Source organism: Parasteatoda tepidariorum, chromosome X2, assembly GCF_043381705.1.
Source record: "Parasteatoda tepidariorum isolate YZ-2023 chromosome X2, CAS_Ptep_4.0, whole genome shotgun sequence".
NCBI classification, from domain to species: Eukaryota; Metazoa; Arthropoda; class Arachnida; order Araneae; family Theridiidae; genus Parasteatoda; species Parasteatoda tepidariorum.
In genome coordinates, this window is record NC_092215.1 from 14,212,113 (window position 1) to 14,220,791 (window position 8,679).

Sequence of the window (8,679 nt, forward strand, 5' to 3'; positions counted from 1 at the left end):
AATTATTTTTCAATATATGGGGGAAAATATATAGAAATTTTTGAGTCATAAATGATTCTTATTTGTAGTGACAATTTTTGAAAATATTTTCTTACGTTACCATATTTTTGTGTTGATTTGTTAATATAATTTTTAATTTTCACAAATTATGTCTAAATTTTCACAAAATAGGTACCTCTTAAATAAACCTAGACAGGCCCCTGTATTTGCATATTGCCACCATGTACGCTAGATGAGCTAAATTTTTACTGGAATAGTCTCTGACTACTGCATTGAGGTCACAGACAAACTTGGACTTGCAAGGACAAGTATAATTTAAAATACTAAATTAAAGGTAAACTGGAACTGTAGTTCGTTCAGAGTAAACATTTCCCCTACAAGATAAAATTAAAAAGTTTAAATATGAGTAAGTAGCATGCGAAAATTACATGTTTTCACTGGAAAATAAACCCACCTAAAGAATTAACATTTCTCAAATTTACTGTGCAAAGAAATTCTTAACGATTTAAAATGCAGTTGGTAGATCGTTGCAATTTTTATAGGAGGGTGAGATCCCTTTTTTTTTTCTTCATAAATTTTAAGTAGTCCATCATTTACTTTTTTTTTTTTACACACAGAACAAACAGAATCAAGAGAGGTGCTTTGTCTCTTTCTTTATTCAAAGGAAATTCAAGATTTTTCATGTGTAGTAAATTGTCTGTAAAGTCGTCTTTGAATAATTTATCTGAAACTTTTTCTGCCAAGTGCTATGTTTACAATTTAAGCATTTTGTTTAATTATTTTTTGTGGCGGAGAGGGGTTTAAAAAAAGGTTTTTCCAATAGGGCAATGAAGTAATATAAAATCTATGGAATAATAATTGCAGGCATAGATCCTTAGTCAGTTCTTCTGCAGTGCTTAAAATGCATAGATTGGTGTTTGATTCAGAAATAGTTATAGCTGCACAACTGGCAAGAAACGAAAGAACATTTAGTTAGTGCAGCTGTGCCACGAAGTGTAATATGGAGAAATGATGGAGGCACAAATAATGATTATTACACAATGACATGCTTCTCTTTTAACTGTACTCTCAACTTCACATGCAGGTTGTCTCTCTTGTTACGTTCCTAACCTACATCTAGATTTTAATCAATGGAATTTTTTGAAAGAAATCATAGGTTTGAAAATTTACAACTCATCTTCATGTGAAATTATTCAATTTTTTATTGATTTTCATCATCATAATTGTCCAGACAAGACAGCCCAATGTGGGCCAATGCCTTCTGAAGATTTCTCCATTATGACTTATAGATATCCCACAAAAACAAATTGAATGAAATNTGAATTAAACAAACAATACATTTGAATAGAGGAAGGGGTACTGTGGATTTATTTCTTAGTTTTGTCGTTTAGATTGTTAAATCGATATAACCTAATATCGCGATATAAAAGGGTTGATTATATCGATTTAAGAAATCTTTATATCGTCCAGCCCTACTCTCAACTTCACATGCAGGTTGTCTGTCTTGTTACGTTCCTAACCTACATCTAGATTTTAATCAATGGAATTTTTTGAAAGAAATCATAGGTTTGAAAATTTACAACTCATCTTCATGTGAAATTATTCAATTTTTTATTGATTTTCATCATCATAATTGTCCAGACAAGACAGCCCAATGTGGGCCAATGCCTTCTGAAGATTTCTCCATTATGACTTATAGATATCCCACAAAAACAAATTGAATGAAATGTTGTATTCCTCAGGAACAAATTGTTAAGGAAGGGCTTTCTGTATTCTATATTTTCATAAATCTATTAGTTCTTATCTCCCCCCTCTGCTGACCCTACATGTGGTCCTCTGGACATCACTCCCCATCCTGTAACGTCCACCATGTAGAAGGGGGCAACCACAAACGATTTGTAACTTTAAAAAATTTGTGGTGGGGTTAAGTTTCATTGCTGGACTCCACCGAATTAGCCCATCTCGACCAGGGCCTTCCCCGCTTTCTTGTTCCATTGGGTCTAAAAAGCAATTTTATTGATTTACATAGTTTTAAAATCTGGCTGTGTTAAAAAAAAATTAAATTAGCAAATCTACAATAGTACTTACTGTCTAAATACTGCAATGTTTAAATTACATTTTAAGAATCTTATTAGAACAAGGTGAGCATTTAAATGCAGCTACTAAATTTTAAAGGTCCATAAAATTAATTTTGTGATTTTATTTATTTTTTTTATCCTGTTTTTCAATAATTCATTAAACATTTCTATTCCATTTTCAATAAATTAAATCATTTTTAGTTAGTATCTGTTTCTATAGAATAATTCTTTGTACAGTAATGCAGTCTGGAATGTATTATGATTTATTTCAAATAATATTTCGATTATAATTATTTATAAAAATTTAATTTTGTATAAATTGAAGCTCTTAAAATATCTTTAAAAAGATATAAGATATTGTGTAAATTTGTAGTGCACAAAATAATCTTAAATTTGTTTCACATTATTGAATTGAACGCACATTTCTTTTCTTCTTTTTTTTAACAATCTCATGTCCTCTCTATTGATTTAAGTTAAATATTTCCTTTTGGCATCACTATGAAAAGTTAAAAATTATCACAATATCTGTGAAAAAATAAAACTTGAGAAAAATATGTTGGCATCCCTGTGTATTTTGACTATGTAAATACTTTTAAAACATTTTTAAGGGACAATAAACATTCTACAAGTTTTTTGCAGCTGTGTTATAAGTTATTTTCCCCAAAATAGATAGTTTCAATTTCAAGCGTTAAATTTGTCGAAACATGTACAAGGTTCGTACGGACCTGGAGTATTGGAAAACTCGTGGTTTTACACATTTTAATTCCATTTTTATTACATGGTTTTAACTAATTGACTTTAACTTAATTGATATTGTGTTGTAATTATTTCAATCACGAGGTCGCAAAAAAAGAAAGTTGTGTATTCACAAAATGATCAGTGCTTTTTCCTAACAGACCACCTATTAAGTCGGTGAATAACAGAGACCTGAAACGAGAGCTGGGAAGAAGCTTTGTGTATGCAAGCGTAACAAATTGATTTCCAACACTGACAGGTCAAAGTCAAAGCATCCTTTTCGTCTCTGAAACATTTTAGGGACCGCTAAATCCCTCCTAAACTTTTGCTTTTTTTTTTCCAGTGAAAAATGCAACTTCTCTATATGCGGAAGATAAGATTGAAACTTTTAATAAATTGTCCTTCTTTGCGGTAACTTCTGTTACAGAAAAGTAGGAGGGCGAATGAAAGAGAGATTCCTTGAATGGCATATTTTTTAAAACCAATTACGTGATTAGGAGCTACATCAATCTTCCCATTTTACGCGTACGCTTGTTAATTGAACATTTAAAACTTAAACAGATTTTAGAGTGCGACTCGATCTTGACTAACTGTGTGTTTTTTTATATTTCATGTTGGAGGAGATTTAGCTTAATTTTAAAAGTATAAGTCTTTTTTTTAAGATTTAATAATTCAACGAGGATATAAAAAGAAGCAAGGATCCTCCAGAGATTCTTTGAAGACTTCACGACTGGCGTAAAAAGTAACAATTTATTTTTATTAATTTAGTTTTAACTTGTGTTTCCCCTTTTCATTTATAGACTATTGAAAACGTTGTAACAACGTAATGGGATTTTTATTTATCCTGAGATAAATCACTTTAATAAACTGATTTCAAATAGAATGTTTAAAATGAAAATTACGTATACTATTCAATGAAAAATTTTTATTAGATTCAAAATTAATGTGGAAAAAGTAGGCATATTTTATAATGTAAAATGAGTTTAATTTACTTTAGACCAAATGAATGTAATGGCCAAATTTGATGTGCTGTACGCAAAATAAAAAGTGAACGTTCAGAATAACTTTTAATCTAATCTAATGATCGGATTTTCGCATACTCAAGCTTTGTAGTTCAAAGACTTAACCTTAAATATAAGTCGTTCAAATTAATGCGGACGATGTTTTAAGTTATGATATCAGACTCAAAAAACTACCCTCTCAGAAAAACTTATATTAAAAAAAAAATAATAATAATCAAACAGTTTTGGCATTCTCACCCTTGAAATAAGGGGGAGGGTGTCCGAAATCTGGAAAATATGATCCCAATAATTTATACAGGAGAGCGATTAAAAGTTTGGACCTATCCATGTTAATTTTACTTTTTTCGTATTTCGCCATATCTCTGGAAATTGCTAAGTAAATCAAAAAGTTTTTGCACACAATTTTTTAAATTCCTTTATCCGAGTATAATTATATGAAAAATAATAATTATTATAATATATTTTATCTACTGTAGGGAAATTGAATAGTAAGGTATTGTTAAGTATGTAATTTTAAACAACAAAATACAAAAAATTAAATTAAATTGGTGGAATAATTCTAGAAAAATCAAAATTCAAATATACGGGGTTTTGAAATTTGCTAACTCAGAAACTTCGATCTATTTCGTTTAAGTTTCGTGATTTCAAATTACATACTATACTATGGTGTAAAAATTTGTATACGTTACAACAAAAAAATGTTTCGACAACTTTTAGATAAAATAATTAATAATTATGAAAAAAAAATTCTAATGAAATTATCTTTGGATTAATAAATTTTATAATTGTGTACAAAACTCTTTTGATTCGCTTAAAAATTTCTCGGAATATCGCAAAATGCGCAAAAAGTGAAATTAACATTAAAAGTTCCAAACTTTCGACTGCCTCCTGCATAAACTATTGCGACCATATTTTCTAGATTATAGCCAGCTGATATCCATATTTTGAGTATCAGAATTCCAAATCTGCGGAAATGAGATATATTTTTTTTTTAAGGAAAGTACGTTTTTGTGTCGGATTTTGTAATTTATTATATCATTAAAACATCGCCTGTATTAATTAATTGGCCCATTTAAGATCAGACTTTTGAATCCTTTAAGAGGGAGTCCTAGTGTGTGAAAATCCGATTATTTAATGAAAATTTGCTCGGGAGGAGGTTAACTTTTTCATTTCGCGCACACCCTTTTTCAGAAAATATTGTATAAATTTAAAAAATCTTTTTTTTTTCCTTCATCTAATAGGGCATGATTTTAAAAGTTTTTATTTTTAAAAAAAATATTGAATTTATTTCCTGTATTTTTTCTTCATTTTCATGATTCAGCTTTTAATTAAAATTCCTTTAAAAAAAAGAGTTCAAATTCTACATTATTTTTTAAGTTAAAATAGGCATCAAAACAATATTTTGAGTATAATTAAAGCCAGTTAATATAAACTGAAAAAAGGTTGCTAAAAATCAGCTACTTTAACAAGCTGATAATTTGTCCATATATTAATAACTTTATATGTTAATAACTTTTTAAATTACTTTAATAGTAATGCTTCCTGAAGTCCTATGCTTCGTTCAAATAAAAAGCATAGGAAACAGATTAAAAAATAGTTGCAATACTGAATAGTGGAGTTCACTGTTAAATTAAAATTAATAACCAGTTTCAGTTAAATATATAAAACAACCATATTATATTAGTGCATTAGCTTATGTATTAAAACATTTCTAATCCTTTTTAAAATCATAATTGAAAAAAATATAACTTCTCAAAATAATATTAGACTATTTATGCATGACAAAGATATTGAAGAGTATTAAAAATACTAGTTAATTAAGTTGTTTGGTCTATATCAGTGCAATTGGTTGGTTACAGTTCTTTAAATTTAACTGATTTAAAATCTTCCATTAAGGTGCGAAAAAGCAGCTTTTATAATTAAAAACAACTAAATTTCCTGTCGTTTGCATATGGTCTGTCACTTATTATAATCATTTTAAAATATTTGCGTTTAAACCTTCACCGCGCTGTGACGAGACCGACAATTAAAATAAATAAAACTAATAGATTTTTCTCGTTAAGCTACTTCGTAGACTATCTGCAAATTTACAGATAAATTCATGTTCAATACAATTCAATACGAAAGCATATCATGCGTCATAAAATAATCACAATATCACTTATATACAAAACTCACTTTTTCACAAACATGAAATTAAAGTTAAGTAACATATAACGGTTTAATTATAAATTAAATTTATTATTAATTCAGAAATTACATTAAACATAATTAACAATTACATTAATTACATTAAACATAATTAATGTATAGATTATTTTTGATTGATTGTTACAAATAAAACAATATTGTAAAATAAAATTTTAAACTCTACGTTTTTCAAAGGAGTGAAAATAAACCGATTTTGTCACAAAAAGCGAAATAATTTCATTAATAATAATAATAAATACCGTAAATAATGAGAAATCTTTTATAAATTCAAGGAGAACTGTCACAGGTTTCTTAGCATTCAAAGAGATAAAAAAAAAGAGTTGTTTGTCATTTTAATTTATTATTAATTTCGTTTACATACTAAATTAAGCTTTTGTATGTTTTTGTATTCTCCATAAAAATTGGTTAAGTTCGATAATTTTTTTTACGTGAACATTAACTTAACGCCCACAGTGAAAATATTTTTAGCAAAAATTTAAAAAGCATATTTGAAAATATCACCCAGAAAGTTTGAATAAAAAATTAGGTTTTACTTTATAGAATTAAAATGAAGAAGAAAAACAGCTTGTAAGTCAAGAAATTTTTTTAAAAATGAAATACCAGGAATGTTGAAATTATTTTAATTTTGCTCTAAAATCGAAGAACACTTGATTAGCCTTGAAAAACTTTCTAAGAGTCAATTGAAAAATTTTGATTTCCACCAGGTTCTCTGCAAAAAGGGCTAAATTTGGCAGTTACATAAACTTATTTAATTTTGTAAACTTACTTCAGTTTTATTTAAGAAAAATATTGCCCTGCGGACCATGAAACATATTTTGGATGATGATCTGAAAAAAGTCTGGATCAATGGCGACATCAGGTATTTCTGCTGATATGAGCTGGCCAATTTAGCATCGAGTTATTTTTTCAATTAACCAAATCATGTGGCAATTCTCTTTTTTGCCATTCAATAGAATACATCACATCAAACACCGTGTCTCTTCAAAAACCTGATGCTTCGCAATAAAACCAAGTGTAGAGCTTAATATTTGTTTTAACTCACGTGCGGTAATGCATCATGAAGATCCGATGATGTTTGCCTAGGTTCAGGGCCTTAGAGGCCCTAAGCACTTACAAGATTTTGATGCTCCTTAAATGTAATTAAAAAATTATTCAAACTTTCCGGGTGTTCAGCAATATTGTTTAATATACTTTTTAAATTTTTTCTAACAAATAAGTGAAATTTTTTTATTGTGGATTTCAAACTAATATTCATGCAAAAAAAATTATCGACCATTAACGAATTTCTATAGAGAATAAAAAAATTTTCAAAAGCTTAATACTGCATCAAAATTGAATTAATAATCAATAAAATTAACAAACAATTTTTCTTTTATCTCTGAAAGTGTTGGGACACCTGTGATAATTCTCTGTGAGTTTATAGAATTGTTCTTATTACCTACAGAATTTATTATTATTACTTGATTTAACTCATTTTCGTATTTATACCGATGGTAACATGCAATTGAAATATCTACTTCTTTCCGATTAGCTACAGTATTCATATCTGTACTTCAGCTCCGTGCTTATTGAGAATTGAAGTCGTTTCCTGACCACAGCAAATAGAGTTTTTTAATAGAGTCCTATTTGCCGATAACAAATAGAGTTATCGGCAAGTAGGACGTATCACAAATAGATATTTTAATCACTTAGGTAGCCAAAGTGCTCCAAATTCCACCAGCACTCTATTGACAAAACCAGTTACGATTGCTTCCGGACCACTGAAAATTAAGTTTATCGTCATTTTATCACTAAAGAGAATTTTTTTCGTGAAACAAAACTTCGAATTTCTTCGCTTTATGAGTAGAATCTACTAATTTCTATTGTGTCTTAAACCTGAACTCTGTGTCTGATGACAATTCAAGTTACATTTCCTAATGATTGTGAAACAAAACTTATATCCGTTTTTTCGACAATCAAAATTTTAACGATTTTCAAACATTAGCAGGTAAAACAAGAAAAAATTAAATATAAATTTTAAGAACTATGTTTTCAGAACAACAAAAAAAGAAGAAAGGACAAAAAAGAAGAAAAAATATTTTTGTCACACCTAAAACGAAAAATATAGGCGCATCACTTTCTAGCGATGGAGAGAAAGAGGAATTAAAGTTCGTAATAATCCTATCACCAGCTATCCCCCCTCTCCATCTTTAGAAAATGATGCGCCCATCGTTTTTTGTTTTAGAAGTGGCAAAATCGAATTATTCAGTTTTTTTCTCATTAACTTGAAAAACGTAGCGTATGTAACATTACGAGGGTTGCTATTTATATTTCTGGCCTAATAAGGAAAAAACTAATATGTAGGATCGAAATTGGCTTTATTGTTTTTCAAAATATTCTCCATTTTGATCAATACACTTTTGCATGCGTTTGAACCAATTTTCAAAGCACTTTTTCCAGTCCGATTGAGGTAACTCCAAAACATGCGTTTTGAATGCATCAACCGCTTCTTCGGGGGTCGAAAATCGTTGTCCACGTAATTTATTTTTGATGTGTGGGAATAAGAAGAAGTCATTGGGTGCCAAATCAGGGCTGTACGGCGGATGACCCATCAGTTCGATCTTTCGCTCCGTCAGAAATGCCTTTGTTTGAGT